Below are 23465 nucleotides of genomic sequence, written 5' to 3'. Positions count from 1 at the left end.
CATGAAATTTCAGTTAATTAACTAAAAAGATTTGTTGAAAATATATATATATTATTGTGTGTGATTTTATTTCTTTGCTTTTTTTATTAATTATTTCAAAAAAATTTAATAATAACAATAAAAAAAATAACAAAATTCGTAATGAAGTCAATGAGCTACCCAAATTAATATGAGGGTTAGGGTGGTTGTTAATGAAAGAACGTGTAAATTTAATACAAAAAATTTTTAAGAAATATACTCACTTCGATTCCGCACTAAACTCGCAAAATGTATAATTTTTTCTGCACACTTCAAAGCTTTTCGAACACTAATTATATTTTGATATAATATTTTAATTAGCACACGACTTAAAATCAAACAATAATAACACAAAACTACGAAATATTTTTATAAATTTGATCGCAGCACCAACTGTAGGGTTTAACAATAATATTGAATATTCGATACTGTGATGGTAGCGCAGTCTGCCGGATTACTCTTTCCAACGGTATATCCAGATCGCGGCGCCAACGAAATCGGAATTGCGCATTTCGGTATATAATTTATGCACCTAAAGAAGCCTTCCTTTCCGTTGTATTTTACAGGAAACGTGTAAATTATTTTGATTTTTACATTGTTATTACTATAATGTGCAGCAACAATAACCAAATAAAACTTCTGCTTTCCGATATTTCACACTTATCTTTCTTATATTTTTTAAATATGTATGTACGGATTTTTGTGTACAACTATTCAAAGAGAACAGAACTTATTCGCTTTGCGGCTCACGCTATAATGAAGCTAAAACATTTTCCTACACCTGCGATCGTCAGGTCGTTGCTCTCTTAAGGCACTTTGGCTCCCAACAACTCCCTACGGCAAACTCAGCTTTTTTAAGGACAATGTAATAATTTAAGGCTCATGCTTTCCAACAATTACTCGAGGAACTAAATAAACTACTTAAAAGCATTAGGTTACGTTCTGTCTAAGTTCACAAGTAAGTTGTGTTTCACGAATTTTCCTATCACCCGGTTTTGGTATTGGAAAAGAAATTTGGTCAGTCCGGTTAAAATTTTAGTTTGCATTGATCGGTGCCAGCAGCAGTCTAACATGCGCCTTCTCCCCGTACCAACGACGGCTGTTATTGTAGGATTAATGTTGTTATAATTTCTCAACTACTGCTATGTGACGTTCACATATGTATGTACATTTCCGTACATTTGCTTCTCCCGCTCTACCATACCGCAGCGCAGCATAAAAGCATGTTATTGTCGAACACGTGCTGTTGTGGTGAAGGTGGTCGGCGAGGTGTACACGTGTTTCGTACTCACGGCGGCCAACACATTAAATATTCAAATATGTACATATGTATGTGTGTGTGTGTATTTGCCGACGTATGTTAATATGTATGGCTGCGAATGCTGGTGCGTGTGTACGAACATTTTCGCACCCCTCACTTTCAGGTGACGCTAGGTATGTATTGGATGTGTCAGGGGGATATTCCATGTTACGTTAATGTGCTTCCAACATATTCGACAAATTGTGGATGCCGCAGATGTACCGAACAGTATTTATAGTTGCAGCATCTGCCAAAAACGCTTATGAACGAATATAAATTTTAACGAAAAATTGAAACATTGGCAAACACAATTTTCACTCAATTATAGCGTTTTGTATAAAACTGAACGTAATGTGGTTTAATTGAGCACGACGTAATAACAGAAGAAAATATTAAAGTAGACATTTACTTATCAAGGAAAAATTTCACCAAATATTGAAAAATTAGAGACTACCTCGCCTCGAGTTATGAGTGTACGCAGTTAAATCTTTAGCACCGTTAGGCCCTTTTTGGAAACGGCATATTATTACGACGACAATGATATACTCAGTTCAGCGACAGCAGCTACGCTGTCTAGGTCATGCCGTCCTAATGGACGAAAGCTCTGAAAGTATTCGACGCAGTACCCGTCGAAGATATTCGGATGGCTGTCAACTCAGTATTTTCAGAAATGTGAACACTTGCGACCCTCAACTCGTTATATCTCAAAAATTACATATTCGTCTTGAAATTTGTACATGTTTTTCACGTACCATTTAGTGCCACCCGCGCCTCACCTTACTCACCCGGTTACGGCAAATAATATACTTGGTCACACTTTTGAGGCATAATTACGTTTCAACAACAACATTCGGATGCTTACATATTCATGTATAAACATGAAGTGAATGTATTGAAGTAGGAAGCGTCTCTTTCCTGTTCTTGTACTTTTACTTAATACTTTATGTTGCTACAACATCTATGAATGCATTTCAGCAACAGGAGCTGTTTCTTTATAACAAGTCCAATACAAACAAGACAATAGCTGTTACAAAAACACCAAAAACAACATCATAGCCATTATTTCATAGGTTTAAGCAGAGCGGGAAGAGTTTCCATAAGAATTTACCACCCAAAATGCTTTGCAACTGACAGTTTCATAATTAAGTATTCAAAATCTGAAATAACTAAAATTTTGCAACGCTTCATGCGCCCCATTGCTTCCGGCCTAGTTACTACCCTTCCGTAGCACTATTCCAATCTGCTCTTCGCAGGCAATAACATGCATCTTCGTCGAAATGGTTTTATGTCACGGTGTAGGTTGCCAGTCTTACGCTCTTGCATTCCTTGTTGCTAGAATTTTTCACAAGCAAATAACCTTTTGTTTGCAGTATTCTATATCCGCAGAGTACCTAAACATTTTTGGGATTCAAGTTATTTACCAATTAAATTTATAGCTATACATAAGAGAAACCTTGAAATCATTCTGGGAAGGAATAAGTTTTTCATTTATGAAGTTCTAAAAGTACTTTCCATTTATTATGTCCTCAAATGGATCATTGCACCTCTGATTGCATTGTTATTGGAACGCGGATCATTTTTTTTTTATTAAAACATACGTTTTTATTGAATAAGTTATGGGTTTACATTTCATTCAATTGCGAATAGCGTTGTTTTAGTCGATTCTTCCAGCTTTCTAGCTTCAGCGTTTTCTATAGCCTTGCTGCATGTTTCGATCCAATTTCGTGAATCAGATTGGTTTCGAGGTTTGATCATAACACGTTCAGCCGGCGTAGTGGTCCACGGGCACTACGCTTGTCTGGAGGCGTGGACCACCGGTGGTTCACAGGCAAATTCATTTATCTGGCGGCGTGGACCGTAAAAATAAAATAGATTGGGGATTTATAAATTTATATTTGTTGTAGGTGTTTTCAACATATATAAAATTTATTTTTTATGGTTCTTTCTAAAACAAAACGATTAGGAATGTGTGTATATAGAAACATAGATGAAATGCGCCGGGTAGAACGTGTTAAGATTTTATTTAGTGTTATTAACGGTGATTATTTTGTTATATCTTAAGTTTAGCTCTGCAACTTTATGTGTGTGTGCTGTTTCCAGTTGAGCTATACGTCCAGTATTTCACACATACTTGTATAAATAAGGGAATAGACCATCTTACGGATAGTGTTCACTTCACTATTTGATTAAATAAATATTGCATTCTTTTGGACGACTCTGCTTTATTTTTAGCGTTCGTAATAATAAAGGAATCATCGGTAAGTGTGGCAATTGGAATAGGAGTAAGCATATCATGTTTTTGTATGACTTCGGATACTTTCTATGAAATTGAAACGAGTCTGAGGCTTAAGTAAGCGTATATTATCTTTGTGATTGTGTGATTATCATTGTCTTGCAACATGTTGCTATAAAGTATAATAGTTTTGTTCACCTAATGCTTGTTTGCATCAACGAATCGATATAGATATCCCTCCTCACATACCGTTTTTTTAAACTACTAAAGGCGCGATAAATCAATAACTAAATACTTCAGAGATATAAAAAAAACATATCTTGGGGCCTACGCGAGAAATATCAACCAAATTGGGTACATATCGTTAATTTGATATTCCTATGTCACAGTGCAAAAAAAAAAACGCTTTCTTACCATATAACACAATATATTTCCGCGCAATTTTGTGAACAATGACCAACATATTGGGCAAAAAGTCTAGTTTTATTCGTCGCATCGGGTCACGCTATACCTTTTTGGAAAGCTCATTTCACGCGCTAACACGTGTTTGATTGATTGTCGTTTCTTTTAAGTCGTTCGTGAGTTATAGCGTCGCAAACATGGAGCAAAATAAAGAGAAAAGGCAATAAAGTTTGTGCAGTTTATGGACCCGATACAGTTTCCATTTCCACCGCACAACGATGGTTTCAACGTTTTCGTTCTGGTATAGAGGTGGTCGAAGATGCGCCATGCTCCGGAAGGCCTGTCGTCGAAAATTGCGATAAGATCGCTGAATTGGTTGAAAGAGACCGGCATTGTAGTCATTAAACCATTATAAACCATTTGAAGAAGCTTGGAGTCACTATAAAGCTCGATGTACAGGTGCCACACGAATTGATTCAATAAAAATACCGCAAGACTTTTTTGACAACCAATATATGGTATATGGAAGTTGGCTGATATATGGTAGAAAGCCAACCAAAAGTTTGTAATGGATATATGGAGATAGAGGTAGTATTGACCCGATTTTTTAACAGGAAATAATATCCTATGATTTTGAAGATTGTTTTGTTGGGATTTTTTTTATTATTATTTTACATTTCACCTAGTATTTAAAAATAAAATACAAACAACAATTCTGGTCTAAATAATTAGAAGAGATACTTAAAAGCTAAATGTTAAGAAATATATTTGCTGATACTGTTGTCTTACTGGGTCGCAAGGCTTCTTGGGTTTCAACCGGATTTCTCGCCCGGTAGTTTCGATAAGTCTGGAGGCTTTCTCCATTAACGTGCAGTTTAAGCCTCAGTTCATTAGACTTTGCTATTTGGTGATTTCATTTACCACTGAATTCACGCCTAGATCACGGTGCAGATCAGCAGATCTAATGTACCAAGGAGCATTAACTAAAGTCCTTAGTACTTTACTTTGAATGCGCTGAATGCTGGCAATCAAGCTTTGATTTGAGCAACCCCACAGTTGGGCTCCGTAGGCTAGTTTTAGGACTTGATTATATAATAAGAGTTTGTTTTGTATTGATAGCTTGGATTTCCTGCCAACTAGGTGATAAAATTTGCCAAATTGCGAGGTGTGTTCAAAAAGTATCGCGAATTTTGTGTTTTTTCAAAAATTATTTATTTATTCATGAATATCTATTTTATCCCCTTCAAAGTAATCCCCATGAGATATTATACACTTGTGCCAACGGTTTTTCCAATCTTCGAAGCACTTCAAAAAATCATTTTTTTTATCTTCTTCAGCTCCTCCTTCGATGCCGTCTTTATCTCGTCAAGAGAAGCGTAACATCGTCCTTTCATAGGCCTCCTTAGTTTAGGGAAAAAGAAAAAGTCACTGGTGGCCAGATCTGGGGAATACGGTGGCTGCGGCAGTGTGTTGTTTTTGGCCAAAAAGTCGCGCACAAGCAACGATGTGTGAGCAGGGGCGTTATCGTGGTGCAATTTTTTTGAAAGGTAAAAATCGAAGACGATCCAAAACACGTGCAAGCAAAGCAGCTTTCAACAATTAAATGAACATTCAAAATGGCCGAGCTTGTCGGCATAAGTGAGAGACATGAGTACCAACATAAGGCCACAAAAAATTCGAAATTCGAATATACGCAACCCGCGAAAATTCAAAATTCGCGATACTTTTTGAACACACCTCGTACATATCAAGCTCGCTTCTTTTTTTTGACATGCTCTTTTCAGCATAGCTTAGCATCTAAGGTGATACCTAGGTACTTAGCACTGTTATGATGTGGTATATGAATGATATTTATATAAATTTGACAATATGCCAGCTTTTTCAAGGTAAAGTCGACATAAATTGATTTGGTGTCGTTTAATTTTATGCGCCACTTAGATGCCCACATAGTAATTGCGTTGACTGCTGTCTGCACTCGTTGGCTAGATACTGAAGTTGACTCTCCAGCTGCTAACAAAGCTGTGTCATCCGCAAATGTCGCTGTCATATAACTAGAATCAGATGGGAGGTCACTGGTAAAAAGCAAATAAAGCATTGGCCTCAACACTCTTCCCTGGGGAACACCGGCTTCTATCGGTTGCAAGTTCAATGCGGAAGTATCTGTCTATTAAGTATGAAGCAATTATTTCACAAAATTGTTTGGGTAGCATGTATTTCAATTTGAGCTGTAGACCCATATGCCAAACTTTGTCAAAAGCTTGAGACACGTCCAAAAAGACCGCCGTACAAATGTTCTTTTTATCGATTGTATTTTCAACGAAATTAACGATTCGGTGTATCTGGTCAATTGTTGAATGGTGGTCACGGAAGCCAAATTGATGTGTTGGTATTAGGTGTTTCTGAGCGATTATTGGTTTGAGCCTATTTATGAGTACATTCTTAGAGATTTTAGATAAGGCTGGCAGCAGCGAAATTGGTCTATATGAAGTAACTGATGTACTAGGCTTACCTGGATTAGATATTATTTCATTATGACTTCAGATACTTTCCAAAGCTATGGCACGTATCTTAGGCATAAAGCACTGTTTATAATGTTTACAAGTTTTTTCATACAATTCTTTGGTAAATTGTGTAATATTTCTCCAATTATTAAATCGTACCCAAATGCTTTTTTGAGTGTTGTGTTCCCGATAAGATTCTTCTTTAATGGTAACAGGAGGATCCATCCAACTATTTTCACTTTATCTCATACTCATTGTTAGGCGTAAATGTGCTTCTCAAATGATTTGCAAATACGGCAGCATTCTGTTCATTCGTTTTGGCCCATGCAGTTTCGTTTAGTTTTAATGGTGCTACATGTTTTATTTGTTTAATATTTCTTGCAGCTTTCTAGAGTGAATAGTCGGTGGATTTCAGCCAGATAAGTTTTGAATGAAAAATTTTTAAGCTCTTTATTTTGTGCTCTTAGTTTCACTGTACATTTATTAAGCTCAGTTTTAAGTTTGGGTATTTGGTACCACTTAGATTCACGCGGGAATCTACAACCTCACAGTCCAACACAATACCAGTCGATATGTGCTTAAGCTTTGGGTCGACTTTATTCAATATATGTATTTTTAAATTTATACCAATTAGTGTGTTTATTACATAACGTTGGCTTGGCGGCCGAAATAATTGGCTTTTAATGCAGAGTTAGTAGCACTGGAGAACGGTTAGAGCTTAGGTCTGAGCAATCTTGTATATATATATTGAGTTTCGGTATTTTATTGATTATAATGAAGTCCAGAAGGTCTGGCAATTCCTGAATATCTGTAGGCCACTAAGTGGGTCTTCCTTTAGAAAACAAATTGCATCCAACTGCTTGTATAGCTTTGAGAAGTTCTCAACCTTTGGTTGCAGTCAAACGAGATCCCCAATGAGTGTGTTTTGCGTTAAAGTCACCACCAATGATGTACCTTCCGTCATATCTTATATTTGTACATATGTATATAAAAATGAATCGCAAAATGTGTTGGTGACCAGATAACTCAACAACGCCTAGACCAATTAGGCCAATTTTTTTTTAAATGTTCGTTAAGGTTCAAAGATGGTTTTTACGGCAAGAAAAATTCAAATAACTGCCGGAAACCCCCTAAAAACAGCCCTTTTCTTTTTTCCATACAAACGAATGAATGTTTGTTTATTAGTAACGCTAAGGGAACGACTGAACCAATCTTGATGAAATTTTCAGAGAATGTTCTGTGTGGATCGAGGAAGGTTTAGAAATAAAAAAAACTGTATGCTCTTCATGAGGAAAATTCGGAAAATTGGACAATTCTAAAAAGTTCATTTTTTCCATACAAATTTTTTTTTTCAATTTTTTTTGTTTTGTTTTTCAATTATTTGAATCGTTCAAATTTGTCTTTTGCTTCAAAAATTTTTGAAAATTATTCAGAGAAAATGCTATGTGCGTTGCACACAAAGTGATCAATTACAGATTGAAATTTGATACGATGCACTATGGTCGGAAATTTCATTTCGTTGGCCAAAAGTCAAAATGTTTGCAGTCCCGAAATATGTTGTTGTTTCTGAAATCTAGTAGTCAACGCTCCAAAACAACCAAAAATGAATTTTGTTGTTGTAATATGCAATTCACCGTTATTCGGTGAGTCATCGAAGTTGAATTTGTTTGCTTCATTTGTAAACATAATTGCGTTCGGTGTTTTATAGTGCTTACTTCAATTGCTTGTTAAAGCTGAAAACAAAGCGTGTTAAATAAAAGTTTAAATGGAACACGAAGGTGATGGTAAGTTTATTAATTTTGTAAAATATAATACTCAAAAGTTGGATACTCTAAAAAATAAAATAACTTTTTCCAAAAGTCTTTAACATTTTGGAATTTATTTTATTTTTTAAGTTTGAGTAAGCTTAACACATTTTGTTTAGGAGTGTTAAGCATAAGATTAAAAACCAAAATTACTTTGAAGTGTTTAGTTTTTGAAAATGTTTATCTCGATTTGCGGTTTTTTGCCGTTTTTGAGTAAATTTTTTTTTTTTTTCAGTCGTCATTTGTTTACAGAATTCAGCAGCTTTTGATATTTGGTTGACCAAGCAGAAGAAGGGAAAAAATAAGGACGCACTAATAAATTATTTTATACAAAAATGTGGAGCCGATAACATTTCAGATGAATGCTATAAGTATTTAACAAAAAAACACGCATGCTTAACAATAATTTGTGTGCAAAGTGGGAAAAGTGTCATAGAAGATTAGATGATTTTAAAATTAAATATTCTGGCTGGCTTTGTTCAGAAACAGGCAAATAAATTTAGAAAACACTTCCACAGAGACTCAATGCACAGTAGAACTAAGCCCAGATGAAAAAATTGTATCACTAACTGGACGCCCGCAACTTAAGTACTCTGAGAAATCTAAACGAAGTAAGAGAAGACAAGCAGCAAACCTCTCGATGTCAGAACACAACGAAACATATCTGTTAGTTCAAGCAGCATCAATTTCGGCTCGAAAAGGAGGACAAGTAGATTTGGCAGTTGTTTTAAAAGAAACCATCGAAAGTCCATCAAATCCATCCAAGATTAGGAAGCTATATGTCGATGATGTAAAAGCACCTATTGTAATGTCTGATGAGGAAGCGTTAGCATTTCTTCACGAAAACAATTTTTCGAAGAGCCAATACTGTTCCATCCGGACTTCTAGCAAGGAACGTAACGCTAATATTTATCCACCCTATGATAATATATTAGCAATAAAAAGTAAGTGCAGACCCGATGGTGTACTTGTAGATGACAAATGTGCAAAGGTTCCTTTACAAATGCTTTTAAACCATACGGCTAAAAGAATTATAGAGATGCAAAAGGAAGTATTTGCGACAATTACGGGTAACTTCATATCAACGGAAATGATATTTAGCTCCGGTTTTGACAGCAGCTCTGGTCAATCGCAATATAAGCAATCTTTCCTTGATCAAAGTACATCACGAAATGCTGATTCATGTCTTTTGGCCACAACAGTGATTCCCTTGAGACTCTTTATTAGCGCGGGAGCCCCGATTTGGAATAATTGTTTTCCGCAGTCCACAAGATTTTGTCGACCTTTAAAATTAGAATACACGAGTGAAACTAAGGAAGTGATAACAAGAGAAGCTGCTGACTTAAATAAACAAATTCAAGAGCATGAAAACTTACGTGTTGAAATCGAAGCTGGTAAGATAATCGAAATAACGTTCAGAGTGTTTTTAACTGTTATAGATGGAAAAGTTTTGAATGTTTTAACCGTTACAAAATCAAATCAGAAATGTCCAATATGTCATGGAAGCCAAACTGACTTTGTTAAAGTCACAGATTATAACAGCGTAAAATTTCATCCTATCGATGGAACTCTAAAGTAGGGAATTAGTCCACTGCACTCCTGGATTACATTTTTTGAGTTCGTACTACATTTAGGAAACAAGATGGAAGTAAAGAAATGGCAAATTAGATCGGAGGAAGATAAAGATGTAATTAAGATAAGAAAAGAGTATATCCGTAATGAGTTTTGGAAAGAACTAAGTCTTCATGTAGCTATTCCGAAAGCAGGTGGTTGTGGTTCCACAACTGACGGCAACACGTCGCGAAGAGCATTTACGGAATATGATAAATTTTCGAAAATTTTAGGAGTAGACACTGAATTAATATTTCGAATGAGAATAATATTATATCAAAGCAAGTACCCCTGGTTGCCAATGACTCCCACAGTACATAAAGTTATAGTTCACTCAAAGCAAATAATGCAGAATACACCACTTCCTGTTGGTTACTTCGGAGAGGATGCAGCTGAGTCACGAAACAAAATATATAAAAGCGACAGACTGCACCATGCACGTAAGACTAGCCGCATTGATAATCTTTTCGATGTATTTCATAGAGCTCTTGACACATCGGATCCATTAATTTCATCTCTTCGCTTAAATACACGTGTGCGCCAAAGGAAGCGTTTAACGCTGCCACTAGAAGTAAAGGAATTATTGTATTGTGAGGATATCGGTGAAACATGTGCGACTGAGAATTTAGAAAATATGGATGACGACGAGGGCGACGAGGACGATTATCCAGAAGAACTTGAACAGGAAAATACATTTTTGGATAATGAATTGTATTTAAATTAAAGAGTTTAATAAAATTTTAATATTTTCGTAAATACGTGTGTAAATTATATTTTTAATTTCCAGAAACAACATATTTACTCGTAAATATCGTATATTTTCTCATTTAGAACTAAAAAAAATAAAAACTCAGAAAGAAAAGAAACAAAAATTTTATGTAAACTTTTTTTTTTTATTTTAATTCTAAATGTTGATAGTTAAAAAAAAAATTATTATTTTATACAAAAACACTTAAATTATACTGCAACTTCAAATTCCAGTTAAAAATTCCGTTATTTTAAGTTTTAATAGTTTTGGCCAAGAAAAGTGATGTTTCCGACCATAGTGCGATGCCACGAAGAGGTTGCGCTAATATCGGTCGGTGTTCTTTTAGGCATCAACATACATTAGCAGCCCAAGGCACATGACCGAGTAGTCCCAGGATGTGATGACATACGTTCGGTATTATGCATCGCGGTAAATCAGCAAGCGATCGTCACGATGTCACAGCACGACTTTTCAAACAACAGTTACGATTTTTGATTGACTTTATCTTGAAGCAACTTACATGTGGTGCTGTTAGATGCTAGAGGTACTCTGTTGAGTGGCAAAAGAGAGGCACATCTTCTTTGGATGGTGGATGGTTGTTAAACCAGATCAAATTGATGAACTCATTTCTGCGGAAGTTCCTGATGCAGAGAAAGATTCAGTATTATACGAAGTGATGAAAACCAATAAGGTTCGTGGACTTTGCGGACACCACAATCCCACTTCGGTTTGTCTGTCTGACAATAAACGCACGAAACAGTATCCACGTGCTTTTCTTTTGGAAACATAGACGAGAAATGATGGATATCCACTCTATCGGCGTCGGTCATCAGATGACAATGGCAGAACATTCAGCATTCAATTTAGAAGAGTGAATATCGAAGTTGACAGCACATGGATCGTGCTATATTCACCATTATTGACTAACTCACATTCAACTCATATCAATGTTGAGTATTGCAGTTTGGTGTAATCGATAAAAAAAATGTTGTTTATCAAGCTGCGTTACATTAAAAAAAAAAGAAATGATAAATTTAACTTTCTTTTCATTTCGAAACACATAATTTCACGCAGGAAAACGGCTGCGGGGTCAGCTAGTTTTTTTAATAAATTCATATACATACGTTTCTATTTTAACATTATGTCTAGGTGGACTATACAGAGCAATAAGGTACAATGGATGATTGTGCAATTTAACTGAAATTGTTGTAGCTTGAATTTCTTCCGTCTTAATCGGATCTTCTTCGCAGTGTTCAATATTGCTTTTGATAATTATAGCGCTCCCCTCGTGCTGAGTTTGCCCGGTGTGGCGTGTGATATAATTCATAATTTTTAAATTTAAAAACTGATTGGTTTGTAAAATGCGTTTCAGATAATAGACATATTTATATCAATATTTCTGTCGTGTAGAATAACCTCTAGTTCATTTTTACTAGCATTATTCTCAAAAAGTTACTGTTCATCAATAAATTGTAGATGGTACTCGAGAGCGTTGAGCCGCTTATTAAAGAACTTGAATAGTTTCTCTTGCTCATTTAGTTTATCCAAGATTTGGGATAACGGACTACTTTTCTGAATTGTATTTGTGTGGCCTTGTTTAGCTATTTGCGCAAATGAAACTTTAGAAACGGAAGGCAGGGATTTTACTTCTCCTGAGTTCACAACGGGTTTGTTCGTCGGAGCATTGGCATTCTCCTCAACTGAATTACCATTCTTTTTATCTCTAAGTTTTTGCGGTTCCTTTGCGACGACACAACCACGGTAGCTTGCAGGATGAGAATCGCCGCAGTTGTAACATTTAGCAAGGTCTTTTTCAGCTTTTCAATAGTAGGATGTTTGCCTCCACATTTCACACACCTCGATGGCTTATTACAGAAGTTTTTTGTATGTCCAAAAGCTTAACAGTTTTTGCACTGTGGAATTAATTTAGATGTTTTGATAGGCTCAACTTTGACAACGCGTACTAAAAATGGTTTTGATCTGGTGAATTTTCTTAATGTCTTCGGTAGTATCATATACTACTAAAAACATATCTAGCGGTTCTTTAGTCTTCCATTTAAGTTTAATAATTGCATTTATGACCTTAATACCTTGAGATTTTAGATCATTTAAAATGGATTGTGCAACGCACGAGTGGTGTAACAGAAGGTTTCAAAACCGGAACATACTCCTGTAGAACCCCCAAAGGTGATCTAGCCACCGATGCCCAGAGCATACTTAGATTATGGAGGGAACACTTCTCCAGCCTGCTGAATGGCAGTGAACACATAACACCAGGAGAAGCGAACCCGATTCCCCAATCGATGACGATGGAGCAGACGTTCCATTACTCGGCCATGAAGAAGTTCGAATAGCAGTTGCTCGCCTGAAGAACAACAAAGCGGCAGGGGCCGATGGATTGCCGGCCGAGCTATTCAAACACGGCGGCGAAGAACTGATAAGGAGCATGCATCAGCTTCTTTGCAAAATATGGTCGGATGAGAGCATGCCCAAGGATTGGAATTTAAGTATGCTATGCCCAATCCATAAAAAAGGAGACACACACAATCTGCGCCAACTACCGTGGGATAAGCCTCCTCAACAGCGCGTACAAGGTTCTATCGAGCGTATTGTGTGAAAGATTAAAGCCCACTGTCAACAAACTGATAAATCAACAACCGACCAGATATTTACCATGCGCCAAATCTTGGAAAAGACCCGTAAAAGGAGAATCGACACTCACCACCTATTCGTCGATTTCAAAGCTGCTTTCGACAGCACGAAAAGGAGCTGCCTTTATGCCGCGATGTCTGAATTTGGTATCACCGCAAAACTAATACGGCTGTGTAAACTGACGTTGAGCAACACGAAAAGCTCCGTCAGGATCGGGAAGGACCTCTCCGAGCCGTTCGATACCAAACGAGGTTTCAGACAAGGCGACTCCCTATCGTGTGACTTTTTCAATCTGCTGCTCGAGAAAATTATTAGAGCTGCAGAACTGAATCGAGCAGGTACAATCTTTCATAAGAGTGTACAGCTGCTGGCGTATGCCGATGATATTGATATCATCGGTCTCAACACCCGCGCCGTTAGTTCTGCTTTCTCCAGACTGAACAAGGAAGCAACGCAAATGGGTCTGGACAATCATAACTTTGAAGTTGTAGATAATTTCGTCTATCTTGGAACCAGCGTAAACACCACCAACAATGTCAGCCTGGAAATCCAACGCAGGATTACTCTTGCCAACAGGTGCTACTTCGGACTGAGTAGGCAATTGAAAAGTAAAGTCCTCTCTCGACGAACAAAAACCACACTCTATAAGTCGGTCATAATTCCCGTCCTGCTATATGGTGCAGAGGCTTGGACGATGACAACAACCGATGAGTCGACGTTGCGAGTTTTCGAGAGAAAAGTTCTGCGAAAGATTTATGGTCCTTTGCGCGTTGGCCACGGCGAATATCGCATTCGATGGAACGATGAGCTGTACGAGATATACGACATAGTTCAGCGAATTAAAATACAGCGCCTACGCTGGCTAGGTCATGTTGTCCGGATGGATGAAAACACTCCAGCTCTGAAAGTATTCGACGCAGTACCCGCCGCGGGAAGCAGAGGAAGAGGAAGACCTCCACTCCGTTGGAAGGACCAAGTGGAGAAGGACCTGGCCTCGCTTGGAATATCCAATTGTCGCCACGTAGCGAGGAGAAGAAACGACTGGCGCGCTGTTGTTGACTCGGCTATAATCGCGTAAGCGGTGTCTACGCCAGTAAAGAAGACCTTTATCGGCCTATTATGTTTACTCTCTCAAGGTATATTTTCATTAGATAAGTAATTTGTTATTGTGCGATAATTGTTTGCATCGAAGAGATTAACCGTGCGATTCTGTAATGTGAGACAGTCTGAAGTCTCTAAATTTGAGATTTTAAGTTAGAGACAATTTTTGAGACTTGAGACGATTTTGCTATTTTGTAAGTGACAGTCACTAAAAATTTGCGAGTCTCTCAATTGAAAACGAACAGGTCTGACCCTCTGTCACATTTCATTATTTAGAGATGTATCTAAAACCAGAATGAAAAAAGATTGTCGATAACAAACATTAAATTAACTTTAAGGCAGTAAAAAAGATTAATTACCAATTACAATAAAAATAAAATGTTGTATTTGAATCCCCTATAGAGCTAAAATTTATGTGAAATTGATTTTTGTTTACTTTTACCTGATTGAGTTTTGTGTAAAACATAAACACCAACAATCGATTATTATCTGTGATGATCTCTATAAGTGAATTGTCAATACATTCCAAATGGAAAACAAAGATAAGTATACGTTAAGTTAAAGATTTTCTGTTATATTCTTTTACTTGTATATAATTAATTGTTACATTTCCAGAATCCTTGCGCACAACAAAAGAGTAAATTGAATGCTACTTAGCATTTCTAGAGCTTCACCCTGAAATGAAGGTCCACAAAAACGATCCCACGCGACCCAAAAGGTTAGAAGAGCTGTGGATCGAATTTGCTCAGCAGCTAAACGCCTTGAAAGGTCCATCACGTTCGCCTACCAAATGGAAGGATGTAAGTGAGATGCCATCAACTTCACGTTCTCGAAGGCAGACTTCACAGGAAATGTTTGCTGACAAATGTTTTTCCAAAATGTTGCGGAGTCTTTGAACAATATGGCAAGTGCTATTTTAAAGCTATCGGAAGCTATTTAAAAAAAAAAAAAATAAAATAAAAAAATATATGTTTAAGTTAAGAAGATATTTTTAAGTTGTTCCTATTAATGATTATAATGTACATACATATAAAAGAAGACTGTATAAATGAATTTGTTAATTTTTTATGAAAATATAATTGAAAGATTTATTTGTAAAGATATTTATTTACAAAGATTGTGTGAGAGAATTAAAGCAGTTACGTCGTGCATTTATTCCTGCAGTGTAATACTGATTTGTTTGAGCTGGAGAATTATCATGGAAGGAAGAGCCCTCAAAGTTTTCAATGTCGATTTCATCGAAGTCACAAATACCATGTTTTTGCAAAATATTGTGGAAAATTGAGCAAATAAAAACTAAGAACTCGGCGTTTGAGGGTGTATACTAGGGTAGGTCGATTCCGGAATTTTTTCGATTCGGTATTTCTAATAGTGCGGGAAAGTTGCCTTAGTACTTCCTGATTCAAATGCAACTTTTTGTTTTGAGATCGGATTGCATCTTCAACCCGAACCTCGGCCTTGAAATTTCGGAAATTCGCCAAAAATCGTGAAATTGTCTACCTAGCACCTGAAATACGCATCTCATGGCAAAATGTATAAAACAAAAGTTATTTGTCACGTCATTTGCTACCGAAATGGTATATGTGATCATGGCCGTAGGACGAACCATTCCCGAGATACGAGCGAAAAGGCGGCGCGCCACAGCGCAAGGTCAAAATTGTTGCAGCTCTCAGCTAACCTGTATTGGTCACCCAGAACCCACCGCGTGGAGGTAGCTGCTCTTCGGGTTCCTCCCAAGCCCAACCCAACCAACCAACCATATGTCAGGCTTGTTTTAGTCTGAATCTGTGTCAAATTTATTGATAAAATCAGATTTTGTACTAAACTTTGGCACTTGTTGCCTAGATTTCAGTGTAGAGCGTATAAAAAGATTACGAGATTGGGGGCCAATAACTTTAGAAGATGCCTCTGTCACCAGTTTGACGATTCTCTCGACTGCCACGGTGTGAGAGGGGAATTCACTAAATTTCCATACCTCTGCAGTGTCTCCCGACAGCCCTTTTATGAGTTCTTCGTTAGAAACTGAACAAAGAACTGGTGGAACAGTCAAGGTAATAGTCTTCCAGTTAATCATATCGTAATAAGTATTAGCTTTGAAATTCAGCTTTGGCACTTTATTACATCTAACTCTTCCATTTATGGTGTCAGACTCTGCTTCTCTGACTACCAGAAGACGGTCAAGGGCCAACTTTCTGACTTCTATCCGTTCGTCAGTCATCATACTAAGGAGAATGTTTTCTGGAAGAGCAAAGAAAGCATTCTGTTGAATGGATGAATCTACAACCTTGCGCAGTTTAGCGGGTAAGTATCTCGACCTTTGAATTGCAGCATAGAGATGGCGCGAGCCATCTTTGATTGAACTGTTGAATCTTATTGAGAACCACAAAGGTGAGTAAACTGTAAGTATGTACTTGACCAAAATCTTTATTTCCTTTGTTGGTTTGTCAGTAGAAATGTATAATCTCAGAATTCTATTTGCACAGGTGAGCCAGCGAGATTTGCACATGTTACCTGGATGCATCGACGCTAAATCTGAGGAACATTGACCGGAAATAACAGCTTCTGATATTTTATAGAGATAAGCTTGGTCTGTGCTAAGTTGGGTCGGATTAATAACCTCAGAAGGTAATTGGCAGGATGGAAAACTTTCAAATTTGACAACAGGCAACTTCTCACAATAAGGGAGCCTATTATTTACCTATGTCGCCAGAGAATGTATTTGGACTCTTTGAGACACCATCTATGTGTTCGAAAAGAGCACGGAATGGAAGTTCGTTGAAATGTAGAAGACAAACAACCCACTGTATTGGCCTACCTATTCTTTCTTCTAGTTTCCGAATGAACCTGTGTTCGTGTTGGTGCCATCAGCACCGACAACTTCTAGATGTTCCACATCAACTGAATTGTCTTGTAAATGTTGCCATATAGCTTGCGTCTCATCCTCAGCTGACCCGGAAGGAGAAGTGACGTGGCCAAAGTAATGACAACCAGGTTCCGCTATAAGAGAAATATGTTCCTCTTTGACAATGTCGCGGTAGTACTTTTCACCTTCGCTGACTTGTGTAAGTGTATTGTCTTTGCGGCCGTCAAAATACAGCCCATATACGGAGTCAATACTTTCGGTGTTCTGGAGCTTAACACCAACACTTTTTTTTGCCCGACTAATCTTGCATTTGTCAGTGACAAAGCTAGCCTGATCCTCTGTTATCAAACCTGCTTTTTTGGCATCCAGAAAAGAAGATGAAACAATCAAGGCCGCTGCTCTATCACTTACTCCAAATCTTTGGGCAGCTAAAGCAGTGTGTTCTAATACTAGTGTGTTTTGTTTGGTTTTAGAGGATGGAAGAGAAAATTCATCATCACCATCGTTTTTCGAAGAATCAATGTGCGACGCGCCTACATTGTTGTCGTTTGTATGAGAGTCTGGCTGATCTGAATGGTCACGTGTTCTAGCTGATACTTTTCTGGTAAGTGTTGATGTTGAATGACGTTTTGAAAGCTTTTCTTTACGTTCATTTTTCTTTGTAATCTTTTTTGTTTCAGGTAGATCAACACTTCCAATGCGACCAATTCTTGTGGTTCTCTGGTCCAAGAGAAGTGGTTGTTCATTGATAGGAACTTTCCTTTCCTTTGGACAAGTGCAAGAAGAAAAATAAATGCATTTACAAGCAGCGATGTCAAATAATTTTCCGGCAGAAGAGACAAAGTCGTCTCTTTTAGAGCTCAAACCTATTGGGTTCCTTAAAAACATTTTTTTAAGAGTCAGAAATTTCTTATGGTATGTGGTGAGCATTTGTACAACTCTGGTGTGTGAAACTATCGGAATAGATGACTATTTGAAAGTATTTTCAACCTTTTTTGCAACTATTTCTGTAACCTCTTTACTCCTAGGTTCATAGTTGTCGCCTCGGAGTCGCCTATACCAAATCTTTCAAACTGATAACACAAAAGAAACTTCCTGGTAAGTAGGTAACTGGGACTCAGAGAGATTGTACGGATATATGCCAAACACAGGATATTTCTGTCTAAATTTAAATTTAGATACAGACATTTTGAGTTCTGTGTTTTGTTGAGAGAATATAAGTGATAGCACCTGGCGAAATCAACGACAAGAGTGAAGGAACTCGATGAAAAAATATTTATGTGGAGACCAGTCCGAACGTATCGTATGGCGCAGGGAAATGAATGTAAGTGATAGAACTCGGCGAAATCACCGACAAGAGTGAAGGAACTCGATGAAAAAATATTTGTGTGGAGACCTATCCGAACGTGTCCTTTGGCGTAGGTGAATGAATGTGAGTGATAGCACTCGGCGAAATCAACGTCAAGAAGTGTGGCCGCAAGCCGATTTTCACCTTGCGCTGTGGCGCGCCGCCTTTTCGCTCGTATCTCGGGAATGGTTCGTCCTACGGCCATGATCACATATACCATTTCGGTAGCAAATGACGTGACAAATAACTTTTGTTTTATACATTTTGCCATGAGATGCGTATTTCAGGTGCTAGGTAGACAATTTCACGATTTTAGGCGAATTTCCGAAATTTCAAGGCCGAGGTTCGGGTTGAAGATGCAATCTGATCTCAAAACAAAAAGTTGCATTAGAATCAGGAAGTACTAAGGCAACTTTTCCGCACTATTAGAAATACCGAATCGAAAAAATTCCGGAATCGACCCACCCTAGTGTATACCTCAATACTCACTCTTAAGATAAGCAACGGAAACGAGACTTTAAAACACCAAAGGCTCTTCCAATTATGTTCCTGGCCGTTATATGGATTCTGTTATAAAGAACTTTATTTGGTGCAGATGAGTTTGATATAGGAGCCAAAAGCCATGGCTCTAGTGGATATCCTGAGTCACCTAGAAGCCGCTTAAATGAACCAGAAACATATTACCTTAATAATTTTATTCTGGCCGGCGATGTTCTCCAAATTTCGGAGTCATGGCATGAGCCAGGAAAACGAGCATTTAAATGGCGAAAAATAAGTTTGTCGTCACAAATATAAAATTCATATATACATACATATATTAATTATATTAAATTAATATTTTAAACTACCGCTTCTACATTAATACTGTAGTAACCCTTTCGGTTCATGTATTCATGTGGAATAACGTGAGATGACGAAGACGGTCCAATTATAGTAACATGGGCGCAATCAATAACACCAATCACTCCTTTTATTCCAAACTTATTATGGAAACTATAAATATTTTTATGTTTTAATTTAACTCGTATACATATATATATTTTACCCCATTTGAATTGTTTTGTAGTGCTCTGTTGCATTTGGAAAGCTTATTTCCACATTTTTGTGTTCCAACACAAGTATACTATTATATATGTGTATGTAAACTTGTGTTGGAACCTTATACTTCGGGATATGCTAGGTTGACTCATGGCAGATAAAAGGCTATTTCCAATGCAGTATTGGTATGAGCCATTTGAAAAAATATAGCACTGAAACGAACTAGAAATAGTACACCAATGTTTAATAAACAATTTTAATTTAAAAGCATGAAGACTCACCCGAATCTCAAAAGGAATAGCACACTTTCGGAAACGATTGTCGTGAGGTTTCAAATCCTGCATAAGGTCCCAACACAACGATTTCGGAAAACGAAAATATTTTCTAAATGTTCCTTCCTTCAATAAAAAAGGATTCTCACTATTCCTTAAGTGCGCCAAATTCCTCCTGTTTGCATTTCTAATTGAAAGAAATTAATAATATTTTTATATTCATTGCTATTAAACAATACTTACCTCTCTTCATTTTCATAAGTTTGTAAAATTAACAAAAAAGCTGCGACTTCTTCGTCCATTGCTGGTTTTCTCTTTTCTTAATACGTTTGTGCCCTGCTTATTACCAGCTGACAAAATTTGAGACAATGTTTGGAGACTTGATACTAGAGACTGTATTGTGAATAGTAACTAGTCTCAAATTGAGACTTTACCTCAAAATGTCTCAAATAGAGACTAGAGACTGCTTACAGAATCCCGCTATAAGTTTGTAGGCGCCGTTGCTGAAAAGCTTTATTAAAATGTTGTTATTTATTAGATCTGTAATATTAAAACGTAATTTATTAAAATCCTTTACGTCCTTCTTATAATATGAGATGGGCGGTGGGTTTTAGTATCATTGTTGGCCACCTGGTCTTTATTTTTATTTTTCGAAGGGCTGACAATTGTTGGAGAAGTATCAACTTTGCATTTTTTGAAGAGTGCTTTTTTTTGAATATCTACTCAGTTTCTTTAGCTCGTTTTCATCGGTTTCGTATATTTGACCTCATAAAGAGGTTAAGCCATTTTTATTTTATAATGAATTCTCTACTGGGTATTAGAAACCTGACATTTTGTCGATAATGCAGTTTAAATGTGCAGGTTTTTTGCCAGTATGGCAGCGCTGATTGCAATTGGAAATTGTTCGAACAGAACAGCTGATTTAATACACAGAAATAACGTGTAAAAGAAGGAGAAACAACACTTTTTTCCCCACGAAAATTAATTATTTGAGTGTTTATATGATTTGTCATTGTTTAAAAAACCAAACTTCGATTAAAAATGTGATTTGATTTGAATGAGTTTCCAAGGAAATCGATGTGAAACGTGTTGACAAAATGAATGCCTCCCACGGCACACACACCCACGAATTACCACAGATTGGTTTATTTGCAAATTGTCGCAATTGCGGAGCACACTTGGATGTTAACCGCACTCAATGATAGTAACTCGTATAATGACCATTCGATCTATGTTTAAGCCATTTTTATTTTATAATGATATTATAATAATATATTTCAACCACAAGGACTTTTCAAATAACAGAATTTAGCGGATATGACAATACTATACATCTTTGAAAGGTCTTGACATAACCAACAAAACGACGCTATGCATGATTAGTTTGGATTAGGGATGTTGGAAATGGAATAAAGTATCGATATATATTGTATCGGTCATTTTTGAATATTTTATTTAAAAATATCGATATATCGGTATGATATGAAAAAAAATATTTGGCCAAATCTACTTTATACTATGTTCGGACCGACATTGAAAACATTTTGAAAACACATTTGTATCTTGTGGAATGTAAGTCGTTCGGACCGACAATTTATGTTTTCGCTGAGTTTTCACTGACAACTATCAATACGGGTATTCTCTTGCTCTTGCAAGATTGCACGATGACACAAAATGCAAAAATCCTATACCAAAATATGCAAGGCCAAAAGAGCACCCATTGCAGAATCTAGTGATATATGACGGTACGAAAATAAACATGGGTTTTGGTCTGACATATTTTACGGCTATTGCAAACAAATTTTTGCGTGTGTTTGTTGTGCCGTTGCACCAAGAAGAAAATTCTGCAATTGATGCACCATGCAATGGTTTTTCAAGAACAAGAGAATCCCCTTAACAGTGAGCAGCTGTATTTTTATATGGAATGTAAACAAATATATAGTAGCAATTTAGGGGCAGCAAAATATGTCTTCCAAAAAAATCGATTAAACTAGAGCAGGCACCGATTATAGTGAGTGGAATGTAAGTTTTCAAGTAGTTTTCAGCGAAAACTGTGTTTTCGTTTGACAGATTTTACATGGACGAAAACACAAGTTTTCATGCGAAAACCACTTTTTCCCCCGAAAACATGTTTTCAATGTCGGTCCGAACATAGCATAAATCATCTTACCTTACTAGATAAATACTAACCAATAGACAAGATTTTTAATAAATCAAGAACAACAATTAAAACATTAATTATTTATTAATCAAACCAATATTTATCTGATACTTTCTTCTTCTTTACTGGCGTAGACACCGCTTACGCGATTATAGCCGAGTCAACAACAGCGCGCCAGTCGTTTCTTCGTAATCCTGCGTAGGATTTCCAGGCTGACATTGTTTGTGGTGTTAATGCTGGTTCCTAAATAGACGAAATTATCTACAACTTCAAAGTTATGACTCTCAACAGTGACGTGGGAGCCAAGTCGCGAGTGCGACGACTGTTTGTTTGATGACAGGAGATATTTCGTCTTGCCCTCGTTCACTGCCATACCCATTTGAGTTGCTTCCTTGTTCAGTCTGGAGAAAGCAGAACTAACGGCGCGGGTGTTGAGACCGATGATATCAATATCATCGGCATACGGCAGCAGCTGTACACTCTTATAAAAGATTGTACCTGCTCGATTCAGTTCTGCAGCTCGAATAATATTCTCCAGCAGCAGATTGAAAAAGTCACACGATAGGGAGTCGCCTTGTCTGAAACCTCGTTTGGTATCGAACGGCTCGGAGAGGTCCTTCCCGATCCTGATGGAGCTTTTCGTGTTGCTCAACGTCAGTTTACACCGCCATATTAGTTTTGCGGTGATACTAAATTCAGACATCGCGGCATAAAGGCAGCTCCTTTCCGTGCTGTCGAAAGCAGCTTTGAAATTGACGAATAGGTGGTGAGTGTCGATTCTCCTTTCACGGGTCTTTTCCAAGATTTGGCGCATTGTGAATATCTGGTCGGTTGTTGATTTACCACAATGATAAGGTCCAATCAGTTTGTTGACGGTGGGCTTTAATCTTTCACACAATACGCTCGGCAGAACCTTATATGCGATGTTGAGGAGGCTTATCCCACGGTAGTTGGCGCAGATTGTGGGGTCTCCTTTTTTATGGATTGGGCAGAGCACACTTAGATTCCAATCGTTGGGCATGCTTTCGTCCGACCATATTTTACAAAGAAGTTGATGCATGCTCCTTATCAGTTCATCGCCGCCGTGTTTGAATAGCTCGGCCGGCAATCCATCGGCCCCCGCCGCTTTGTGGTTTTTCAGGCGGGCAATTGCTATTCGAACTTCTTCATGATCGGGCAATGGAACGTCTGCTCCATCGTCATCGATTGGGGCATCGGGTTCGCCTTCTCCCGGTGTTGTGCTATCACTGCCATTCAGCAGGTTGGAGAAGTGTTCCCTCCATAATTTAAGTATGCTCTGGGCATCGGTAACTAGATTACCTTGGGGGGTTCTACAGGAGTATGCTCCGGTCTTGAAACCTTCTGTAAGCCGCCACATCTTTTCGTAGAATTTTCGAGCATTACCCCTGTCC

The 23465-nt window shown here is 37.4% G+C and overlaps 1 long non-coding RNA gene across 4 annotated transcripts; it reads right to left on the bottom strand.

Moving 5' to 3' along the window:
* Positions 1 to 15169: 15169 nt before the first annotated feature.
* LOC125777400 (uncharacterized) lies at positions 15170 to 22055 on the bottom strand. 4 transcript variants are annotated; one of them, XR_007422275.1, is made up of 5 exons: positions 20136 to 22055; positions 19902 to 20079; positions 19628 to 19842; positions 19072 to 19575; positions 15170 to 15303 (listed from the first exon to the last, which is right to left on the bottom strand). It is a non-coding gene; the product is annotated as an uncharacterized LOC125777400 (long non-coding RNA). The 4 variants fall into 4 exon arrangements; XR_007422277.1 differs by having other exon boundaries at positions 19072 to 19842; positions 20136 to 20242; positions 20327 to 22055; XR_007422276.1 differs by having other exon boundaries at positions 19072 to 19842; positions 20136 to 20432; positions 21027 to 22055.
* Between the last annotated feature and the right edge of the window lie 1410 nt (positions 22056 to 23465).

The sequence above is a fragment of the Bactrocera dorsalis genome, chromosome 3 (genome assembly GCF_023373825.1).
Source record: "Bactrocera dorsalis isolate Fly_Bdor chromosome 3, ASM2337382v1, whole genome shotgun sequence".
Classification (NCBI taxonomy): domain Eukaryota; kingdom Metazoa; phylum Arthropoda; class Insecta; order Diptera; family Tephritidae; genus Bactrocera; species Bactrocera dorsalis.
The sequence above is the reverse complement of the archived record's forward strand: the minus strand, read 5'-3'. Positions and strand labels throughout refer to the sequence as shown.